This window comes from Stigmatopora nigra, chromosome 17, assembly GCF_051989575.1.
Source record: "Stigmatopora nigra isolate UIUO_SnigA chromosome 17, RoL_Snig_1.1, whole genome shotgun sequence".
NCBI classification, from domain to species: Eukaryota; Metazoa; Chordata; class Actinopteri; order Syngnathiformes; family Syngnathidae; genus Stigmatopora; species Stigmatopora nigra.
Genome location: NC_135524.1, coordinates 4155714 through 4166970, shown reverse-complemented (window position 1 = coordinate 4166970; position 11257 = coordinate 4155714). Strand labels below are relative to the sequence as shown.

Here is an 11257-nt window from a genome sequence, read left to right as displayed (position 1 = left end):
GGGATTGTATTGAGGCAATTTATAGTGACTATTTTTCATTATTTTGTGTATGTGCGTCTGTTCTACTTGTTGACGTCATGAAGTAGTAGTGCACACTTCAGGATTTTAACTCTGCTTCTACCTGGTGGATCTCAATAAAATTGCAAGAGTAAACCAAAACTATAGATTGTCATTTTATGAAGTACACTAGGACTATAAATTGTCTTTTCTTTTTAAATTAAAGCTGTCAAAACAACAGCCCAGAGGCCAATTGCAGCCCACTGCTTAGTTTTTATTGGCCTGCAGCAAATTATGAATATATCATTGAATATGGCCCGCAAAAGAATCTTAACTCCAGCCTACATTCTATTGTACTTCTCTAGTCAGACTTAAACAGTGCCATTAACTGAACATGTTGAAATCAACAAGGTATATAATAATAATAATAATAATCCAATGGCATACATTGGATTATCTCGGGTGGGATTTTCTTGACTCATTCTCTTCTATTTAAGGTTAAGGATGACAAACCCATTTAAAAGGGGAAATCTGACATTGCGATGTTTTTGTGACATTGACAATGATTGTGGAGTAAATTAAAAAAAAACAATTAAGTTAAATTACAAATGACTTACATCTTCAATTTATGACCATGTAAACAATTCCAAAAGACTAACCTGGCCACTGGGGTTTAGGGGTTAACCCTGGTCGCGACGACACACGAGATGCCAAGACTTGTCCTGTACTGTTGGCGACCTCAGTAGATGTTCCGGACACAAGAGCTGGGCACGAGTCAGGCTGACCCTCGTCTGGCAATCCACTGCGGTCTGTAAAGATATCAGTGTGAAACCAGAGTTGGATGGTGTCTCTTTACAAATGTCACTATGTACCCTCCTTATACCAAGCATCTTATAAGAGGACATAACTTGAAATTTAGTATGGATGATGTTCTTTATCCTCCACAGAGAAAGAGTAAAAGTACAAAACTGAGATTGAGAAAAAAAAAGTAGAATTTGTATCAAAAAATTAAAAAACGAAACCATTGCATTGTAATGCCTGTTTGAAAAAGAAACCATTTTTACGTTCAACTTTTTTGTATTTCTAATAATTTCATAATCTACCAACAAATACTATATTAATGTATACTCCTTTGCAGCAGTAGCATTACCATTTTGCTAAAATAGTCTATACTAGTACTACTAACTGCATTCTATTTGGCCAAAAAGGGCATTGCTATTGAAAAAAAATATTCCTAGCAAGTTCTTCTTCTCTCCACTGGATGGCTCTTTTAACCAAGACAAGGGTATCTCTCCTCCATCCTCATCCCTCCTCTTGTTTCAGCACCCTTCGTCATCGGTGCCCACAAAATGGATGACAGCTTTTAGTGCAAGCAGGGTGCGTCACAGCACTGAAGGAAAGGCTGTGCCATTTACCTTACACCTGTTTCCATTCCTCAGCAACCCAAGCTGCCGAAGAGAATGAGGGATGCAACAAGGCCTCGCATAGAGTGGAATAATGAGGCAGGACTGGTCGCCGCCATGCCCTTATTTAGCCCCAACCGGATAAGAACAGAGCAAGCATTTTTACATGTTCATGTACGTTATTGCCACACCTATGGACAGTATATAGGATTCAATAGATGGTGTCTATTTACTTTGCCTGCAGGGATGAGTCACAACCATATATTAAGTTTCCTCTCATGGGCAGCAAGGTACAGTGACCCATTGGAGCCAGTAGACGGGAGTGTTTGTCTTTTAGTGAGATATTTAAAAGCGGTGCAATTGTGAAATTAATTATGAGCACTTTTAGTCTTTATGCAATATATATTTTGAGTGTTTGGTCAGTTTTTTTCAACCAACCATGCGTTATTTACTCAGATATGAATAACTTTTTGTCATGCATCATGCTTCTAACTATAAAAATCTGCTTTTTCCAGCATTCTTCCAATTTCATGACTTTATGCAACATTTTCTAACTTTCATATTGTGTAAATAATATCTAACAAAATGTATAATGACCTTAAAAAAGAGCCAAATTTGGGTCGCTGTCTGCAGCATTTCAGGTACTCAAACCCAAACAAGAAGACGATTATAGCCCTGCTTCACCTCTTTGCATTCATCTTGTCAGACAGGTTAAGAGGCTCCCAATCGAGCTGAGATGGAAAAATGGGGGACCGTCTGTATTATTTATGTATTTTTATGATATCATTAAGGTCTCAAGGTCAGTGAGACTTTTTTTTATTTAAGCAAGCTGCTCCATGTATGAAAGAACACAGCCAAGAGCACATGAACTCATGTTAGGGTCTCTCATTCTTTCTCTTTTTTGCCTCAAATAAAGCCACTAATTCCTTTTTCATTACCCTTGACTAACTTTGCACACGACAGCCCTTGTTCGTCGTTCATGATCCTCTTACTGCGGTTTAAATCACAGCGTGTTATGCTTGCCTCTGTCTTTCTCTCTTTATGGGTTTTAAATTAAAACCACGAGCTGTGTTAAAGCAAGCACATGCATATGCATCTATTTAATTAGTCAATCCATACTAATCAGTATGCAAAAGCCCATACATGTCTGGAAGCAGTCATAAAATAGAGAAAGGAATGTAATGTTATGACAATGCATTCTTAGTGTTGGACTATATAAAGTGATGATTTAGTCGTGAGGGTTTGAGGAAAAGAAAAGTGGAAATTTTGCATGACTAGAAGACAGAAATTGGACAATAAAACAAGCTATAATGGCGTACATTTGTATATTTGTCTCTAAAACTGGAATAGAAAGAGTAAAAATGCCCAAATTTCCTTCCACAAATTAATTATTGCCTAAAACAAAAGCACGAATTGTAATTGGTGTATAGTCAAATGTAAATATAAAAACAGTATATGTAAATAACCTAAATAACATTCAATTACATAAGACACAGTGTAGTATTCCAAAATATGCAACTTGTATTGTATGTGGCCATTAAATTGTGATTTGACTCAAAATCCTATATTTTACTGTAATAAAAATAATTTTACAAGACCTGTAAGACAAGAAAAATGCTAAAAAGTATTATGAAATTTCAGCAAAAAAATGTCTCATTGCACCTAGATCTGTCCAATCAGATTATCCATGTCTATTCCTCATAAAGTGCCACGCACTTGTACTACTTATGACTTACTGAAATCTCCTCTCTCAGCATTTGCACTCTATTTCTGACTTATAATTTTTTGCAAGCAAATGAAGCCACCGTATTGCACGCTGGCTTCTTCTTCTTCGTTGGTCTGACAGTAGGTTAATAAGCAATTTCCTTCCTGTCATTTCAACGCTTCACTGGTTTCATAGCGGCAGGTCGACTGATACTGTCTCTCTATTCGCTGGCATCATCTGTGCTACCAGTGACATATCTTCTGCCCAAAAGAGAGAATTATAACTTTATCCTCATAATACATAGTGACCTTCTACTTGAAATACATCTTTTTTTTTTTTGGCTTTCTATCAAGATAGGAGTTTATTATAACTCTTTTTTTTGTCTAGATTGAATGACTTCTCTTTTAAAACAAAATTATGCCCCTATTCTACTAATATTCCACCTTAAAAATTATGTATAACAAAAATACAATTGTATTATATTGAAAATGAAGTCATAATGTCAAAATGTTCGAATATATAATTAAAAGAAAAATGTTACACCTCTGTTAAAGGCACCGAAAGAGTCAATAAAGCTTTGATGATGCTGACATTGTATGTAGATTGCCATTAAAGTTGAACATGGAAGCACAGTTGTACATACAAGAAAAAAAATAGAAAATCCCTAAGCCGATTTAACAGTCTATCAGCAGCCGACATCTAGTGCCAGATTGCAAACTACCTACACGTAACTGCACGCTTTCTGATCATTATCAATAACCTCCGTACGTCCTTGGGATCGCCACATCCCTTCTCTGTTATGTTTTTTTTTCTTCTTCGTCTTTCTTTTATCTTTATATTGCTGCACGCATACACAATATCGCCTGCTTTGAAATAATCCTTCCGGCCCAACATCACATCAGATAAAAGAAAATAATTCCAGGAGGCTGTTGTGTCCAAGTAGAAAACAGCTAGCATCACGTTATGAATAAAGAAAAAAAGGGAGGATAGAAAGATGGTCAAGAAAAATAAAACTTCCAAAAAATTGACTAATGCGGACTATAATTCCATTAAAAGTAGTTGTAATATTGGTTCAAGTATTTAAAGATTTGGTAGTTATTGGTAAGGTACCACTAGTCAAAAGGCAAAATTCTTCTTGAATAAAAGTAGTGAGAATGGCCTAAATTTGGGGGACTAAAAATGATATTAAAAAACTATAGTTTTGGAAATTCAATACCTGCCCAAAATTGTTAAAGTAACACTACGTAACTATCTGTTTTTTCGTGAAAAAAAAGCGAGTGTTTTGGCTTCATAAAGACTACATTTGTGCTTTAAGTGGAAATTATTAATAGAATATTTTTCCACCTTATAGCAGCAACAATTTATCTTTTGTACAGTTCTGACTTTTCACCCTTTGCAACTAAAAAAATAATTTAAAAACAAATGAACAGAAGCGAGTTTTTGGCTTTAATTCCTTTGGACGGGCAGTATGTGGTCGCGGATCGAGATGCCGGCGAGCAGATGGCTGCAATGGGGCAATCCATGCAGCGAAAATGTGAATTAGGAGATTTTTTCCGGTAGGCCTCTTCGAACTAAATGTGACATTCCACAGATCCCAAAAAAAACGCAACCAAACCACCACGTAAGGGAGGAAAAAATTAAAACCCATTGCTCTTATGTAAGCAGATTTTCCGCCAAAGTGTTTTTGTTTTTGTCTTGGCTTTCCCATGCGATTAACGTCTTCTTTCAGGGTTTCGTGACTCCCGCCCAGGCTGCCGCTATTGCCCAAGGGCAGATGCTGGACTGGAGTGACCCGGATGGAGAAAGAAAACTGATAAATGAAAAAAAAACGTCCAGGTAAACTACTGGGAATGTCGATTCATGTCACTTTTAACTGCATAAATAGCGCACTACTCTCGTCTTCACTGCGCAGCAGCAATCGTATGGCGCGCAGTAAATAAAATCCAAACTTTTTAATATTTTTTTTACTCCTTTCCCCATGATGACGCCGTTTACGCGGCAGCTAGTGGCAGTAGCTCTGTCTACGCTTGTTTTTCGCTTTTTACAACATGTTTTACATGAAAAATTAGAGGGAACATTGCTCACAGTTCACTAATTTTCTTCAGAATCTCAAAGTGAACCAGAGCCATTTTAAAGCTTGCATATGTAACATGTCTACATGTTGAAATTCCTCTCCGATGGAAAGTGTCCCAATAATTATGGATAGATCTAAATAGGTAAGAATGGAGAAAGGTGGTGACCTTTAAGATAATCAAGGAATGATGGCTGTGTTAAGCCATGTCAGGCTTATTGTCAATCATAAGCCACAATTCCCTCAAGTCTTTGCACTTTTCTCCTTGTGATTGAGTCAGCCTTTTCAGCTGTCATTCAAAGTTTTGAAATGTCTTTAAAGTGGAGAGGATAGGAAAATAGTTGTGAGAAGAAAGTCAAACAAGGACAATGGATGAAAGTTAACTCCATTTTCAGTCATTTACTGACACTTTTGGGGAAATAAGTCAATATAGGGAATGAATTGAGGTCAATTATTATAATAATTTTGGAAGAAATACAGCCCAACTTGGTCATATTTAATTTAAAAATATAGATTTCAATTGGAGACAACATCCAAGATGTGGAAAAAAATGATGTAATACAACTAATCAAGAAGAACTTCTAACCATCTAAAGTGGGAAAAATATACATTCTTCAATTATTTATAATCACCAATGTTTATTATTCCTTTTTATTTTAATTTGCATCTTATTAGTGAGGTAGCAGCAGTTTTCTATGCTTATTTTTTTTACAGTAAACCTCATAATTCTAGTATTCTAAACAGAGAAAAAAAGTGCAAAAAGATGATTTTCCGATTAAAAAAAACGCTCTCACTTTTTAACAATAAGTATGCAAGACAGGAGGAATATCTTTCAAATAAACTCTTCCCTGCACCGAGTGCCAGCATCCCACTCAAGCCTCACTAATACTAACCACAAAGGAACGTCAATTTTACAAAATGTGGCTTGTATTGTAAACTAAACGGAGTGAAACAAAAGAAGCTGGGTTAGAATGCAAGGGAATCAAAGAGAAGTGATGCTGCATACAAAAAAGGTGATAGAAATAAGCACAACAACCAGCAGGACAGGCACATCACCACAAGGAGTGATTGAAGACAAGCTTGGCCAGAGACTACTAAACAGGTAAGAAATAAAAGGGTGAGGGATAGAATATATCAAAGAGCTTTGTAGAAAGAGTGAAATACTGTACGATGGAGGACTTCAGGAGTCATTACGCCAAGATGAATTGGATGGAAAGCTTCGAACCAGATACTACAATGCAAACCATTGAGAACGAAGAATAGAATGGACACAATGAAGGATTGGATGTAATACTAACACAAATAATTAAACCAACCAAAGTGAAAGGAGGAACTTCTATTAAATAGATTACTTGATAGAGGAGTTTCCTCATTCAAAAGGCAAGTAGAGAAATACAACACCATACTCCATAGCTTACAAGGCATAAAAAAACAACAAAAAAGACCAAAAAACACCTAAAAGTTGAACTGTGGAATCTTTTTGTACTAAATCTGAACGTATCAAACACACAAAAACACCCCTATTGTGTCAATTCAATTATTTTGGCGGTATAATTTGGTTAAATTGTTACAATATCGGACAATTACACTAAAAAAATAATGTTTCAATAGTCGATGTGTCTTAGAAAAATGGTTAAATGTCACTTTTTGCACATCAGATTTTACAGGCACACTTTTTTTTAGCCATCACTTAAAAAAAAAGAGAATTACATGAGTAAACACATGGTGTGTCGCTGGTAGCATCTCGCAATATAATGGAATTACTGCTGATCCCTTTCAGATTGTTTTTATTTTGGGCAGGAATAATCATAATAAAAAAAAATCAGAAATGGAAGCTTATGCTGTGTAACAGACGGTTTGGGATTGCAAATCTTAGACAGAGGTCACGTTCCATTCCCAAAAACACCCGGCAAACGCCTCAGTGATGTCAAAGTGGACGGATGGCAATCCACAACGACATGTGGGTTGCATTCCACCACCCACACTTTATCATATGATGATGAGATGGTTAATAAAGTTATGGATCGTACAACAAAAAATGGAATTGACGGGACCGGGGGGGATTTTCTTTAATCTGGTAGGAGGTTTAGCCATGGCGGGATTATTTACTGTTATGCAGGAGGCTTTCGGTGTCACATGACTATGCAGTCTGGCATATATGAGTGTGTGTAGGAGAGTGGGTTGGGGGGTCTTTGGCCATGTGTGGGATGCTTCTTAATGAGCCCACGTTTTACAAATAAAAGTGCATTAACACTGGTAATGACCATAAGTGTCATAAACAGTATATCACACACTTAATTCATTTAACAAAGACAAGGAACGACTAGCCAAAGCCTAACATTTAACCAGATAAAACATTTTTAGATCTCAATCACATTTTGACTACATAAAATCAATCAACTATGAGCGGAAATGTCCAAAATCCTCTCTGCATGATCTTATATGAGTCAATCAAGGACAACAACAAGACTCCTCATACTCTATCTTTCCTGTAATCTGTTCCCACCACAATAAAGCGGGATTAAAGATTGCCCGGGAATTCCTGACCACAATATGAACAAGTAAAAGAGGTCAAAGGGAAATTGGACCACTAAGCTCTCTAAGGGTTCCTTTGGACTCTAATGAACAAAGCTATCACTTTGCAAAATATTGAGGGATCGTGGTTTATGCATGATAAAGATAAAGCAAGAGTGATTCATACAGAAGCGGATTTGGCAGTAAAGTTGGCAGGGATGAGCAGTGGGGCAGAAAACGAATTCTCAGTGTGGAATTGATGGAAAGTTGCATTGCATGAAGGAGCTGATGATGAAGTAGGTGTACTGACAGCTCGTCAATGGAGGCCGAAGCAGTAGCTGTGGCGCGGGGGGACAGGAAATGATTGGAGATTGAGCAGTCAAGGTGGCAAATGTGATAAATTTCCCATTAACATTTATTCTATAGCCACAGTTAAACTTGGGCAGCCCCATTTGTGAACTTTAACTGCACATTCGTAGGAAGATGCATTAGCAAAAAAGTGTCTCGCTGCATTGTTTAGGTAAAACTACCAATGACAATCTGTTTTTTTTTATAGTCACTGTCAAACCTTTACTGTGGCATCAACACATCATTCAGAAAATCATAAATTAACAGCTCCAATTAATGGCTAATAATCTGGAATCTCACAACAAATAATCTTGTCTCTTTCCTACACTGCTGTAAAGATAGTGAAGTGTGTGTTTGTATTGTGTTTGAGGTTCACGAGATAACAAGAAGCCTGCGACCTCTGCGTAGAGGTCAGCAGAGATGTCAGGCCTTGGCACGGCAAGTTAAACGCCATGTGAAGATGGGTTGATGTGGGCGAAAGGTCAAACAAATCTTGAAGAGCATCTGAGCACTGCAGTCATACTACAAAATAATCTCACAACTGTAGCAATCCAGTTTCATGCTTTGCATACACTTGCAGTACAATTTTTCTGTCTTTAATGCTTACTGGTAAAATAGTATGGGTTGCAAAATGATGGCAAAATAGTTGAAATGAGAAAAATCCTAAAAGAAAGAATAGTAAATATAGAAATTCCTTAAAATATAAGATTAAAATGCATAATGCACAGTTAAAAATGATAGATTAAATAGATTTGAGTGATAATATTGATAAATCTACTGCTGATGCTTAGTCAAATTAGATTGGACATCCAAGACTGTCAATGGCAGTGAACAACTGCAATGTATAAAATATAAAATGACCTAAAACCAAGTATAAAACCTGAAAATAAGTGGTCTTGTGGAACGCCCCACTTAACTCTTCCAGGTTGGCAAAGCCTTTGTGGAACTGTCAAGCAATGTCAATCTATTGTAGTAATATCTTCCAAGAAAATGTTCACCTGATTTGATTATCCTGATAAAATTCGATCCAAAATGCCTCCTTGGAGGGCGCATCATCCTACAATCACACCGAATTGCAAAGCAACATGCATCACGCGTCCTTGCCGCCAAGCCGATGAAGCGTCATTCCGGCAAGGACGCGACAACACGCGTGATGGGCGACCCTGCACGGTGGCGCTGGTAACGAGTGCTCACAGGTAATTGAATTTACAGGATATCATCACAAGGCAAGAAAATTTAGTGGTCGTCAAGGTCAGACAAGGTGAAACCATCAACAACATGGATTCATGATTAGCAACAAACTCAAGCTCTCATCGACTAAAACAACATAGAAATACATAAACATCAACTGCCTAAATCATTATAGTAAAAAGTACCTATATTGACATGGAAAACTGTCTACATTTACCTTAACAATAGTGATTTAATTGTTCATTTAAGTCTTGTAGAATTATTTTGTTCACACTAATGGTATGCATTGTCACTGTCACAATATGTGATGTATATTTTAAATGATTTAAAATGTTATTGCATCTTAGACCCCAAATAGTAGTTTCCTATCTGTAATTCCTGTGGATGTGTGTGTGTATTTGTATGTGTATGTAGTACCTCTAACTTTGTTCTGAAGTCCTCATTGAAGGTAGATACGAGCCCCACAAATCCAAAGTGCAGACAGTACATCTCATCAAATGACTTCTTGTCCACCACAGGTCTCCAAACCAATTCCACAAAGGGACATGTGGGTGCAGGAGTTCATTCCATCTGACTTCACCAGACAGCAATCAACTGATTGGTGGGAACGGTGTCGTCTTCACTGGTTGCTAGGAAAACCTGCACGAACCTGGAATTGTTCAGAAACATGTCTTGTACATCAACTGTCAAGTGGTTGATAAAGAATAAAGATATTTTGGGAAGGTATAAGGGTTTAATCTTTCAAAATGTGACAGTCAATCTTTTTTTAAGACCTTTATAAACAAATATGCATGTTGTATATACTGTTTTGGGAAGAAAGTCTGTTAAACATTTTACCTCAGTGCTCTCATATGCAGAAGGGGAACCGACAGAGCTCCGGCACCATGTGCTTATTCGGGCAGCCCCCCGGCACTCGCGGGTTTTTGCTCATCGGATGCATTCCAGGCGAGGATCCGCCAGCTCAAGCGCGAATCGCTTCTGACTTTCTGCAGCTATGTTTTGAATAGGCAATTCTAGAGGGAATGATAGTGGAGTCCGCCTGTGGTTCTGTGGATGTAGAAATGGCACAATGGAGTGACCCCTGGAGGGTAGCATGGTTGCAGTTCTTGCTCCTGATTGAGAGCCATATGGTCCCTAGGAAAACCACAGAGAAAGATGTGTCACTTTTTGGCAAAATGTCAAACCAGGGCAGTTTCGTCATGTGTTTGTGAGGATTCCGAGGTATATTAGGAGCAGATTTGTTATGCAGCATAACTATCACAATTCAGAATTACAATAACTAAGACAAAATAACACCAATAAACTAGTTTCATACAAAACAAATGCCACATATTTGGATGCAGCAACTAGAAAAATCAATTTTTCTAATGAACAATCAGGCAAATAATGGTAAATGAATCTAAATCTAAATAAATGGAACAACTTTTTGCATCAAGACAAAATGGTAAATAAATCTCATTGATGAATTTGAAGTAAACATACCTGAAAAGATGGTCAGATTTGCATTCTGAATGTGAAGATCTCCTTTGTGAATCCCAATCTTCGCCTCATTCACTCTCTCTTCAGTACAGCCAACTGCAAACTATAGTCGATCATAAAGACTCTGAGCTCAGTCATTATTTCCTAATGTAAGTAAATTTTTCAGTATTCTTGGAAATAGCCTGTTCAAGGTCAAAGGGAAACGAATACCAACCTGAGCAGACTTTTAATAAGTAGGCAGTCAATCACATGAATGTATATCTCTTCCATCACTCTTGGTTTTGTTAAAAAAATCCCACTGTACATTAGTTAAGATTAATACTTTGCAAAATATTAATTATTCATTCAAGACAGACATTTTAAGCAGTAAAATCCCAGCTAACCAGTGTTCAACTCAACTATGCATAACAAATAGTAATTAATTGTTACTGTTACTGGCTATAAACGTCCAATCCATTTAAAGTGTGAGGTCTGGCAGTAAACAACTGTGTTCATTCATTGCCTATCCTCTCAGTTCCAATGGAACTAATTATTATTGGGAAAGAAAAG

General features: G+C 37.1%; 1 long non-coding RNA gene across 2 annotated transcripts; it reads right to left on the bottom strand.

The window, feature by feature from the left end:
• Nucleotides 1–661: 661 nt before the first annotated feature.
• Nucleotides 662–10359, bottom strand: LOC144210946 (uncharacterized). 2 transcript variants are annotated; one of them, XR_013329492.1, is made up of 3 exons: nt 10067–10359; nt 9647–9878; nt 662–806 (listed from the first exon to the last, which is right to left on the bottom strand). It is a non-coding gene; the product is annotated as an uncharacterized LOC144210946 (long non-coding RNA). The 2 variants fall into 2 exon arrangements; XR_013329491.1 differs by having other exon boundaries at nt 9654–9878.
• Between the last annotated feature and the right edge of the window lie 898 nt (nt 10360–11257).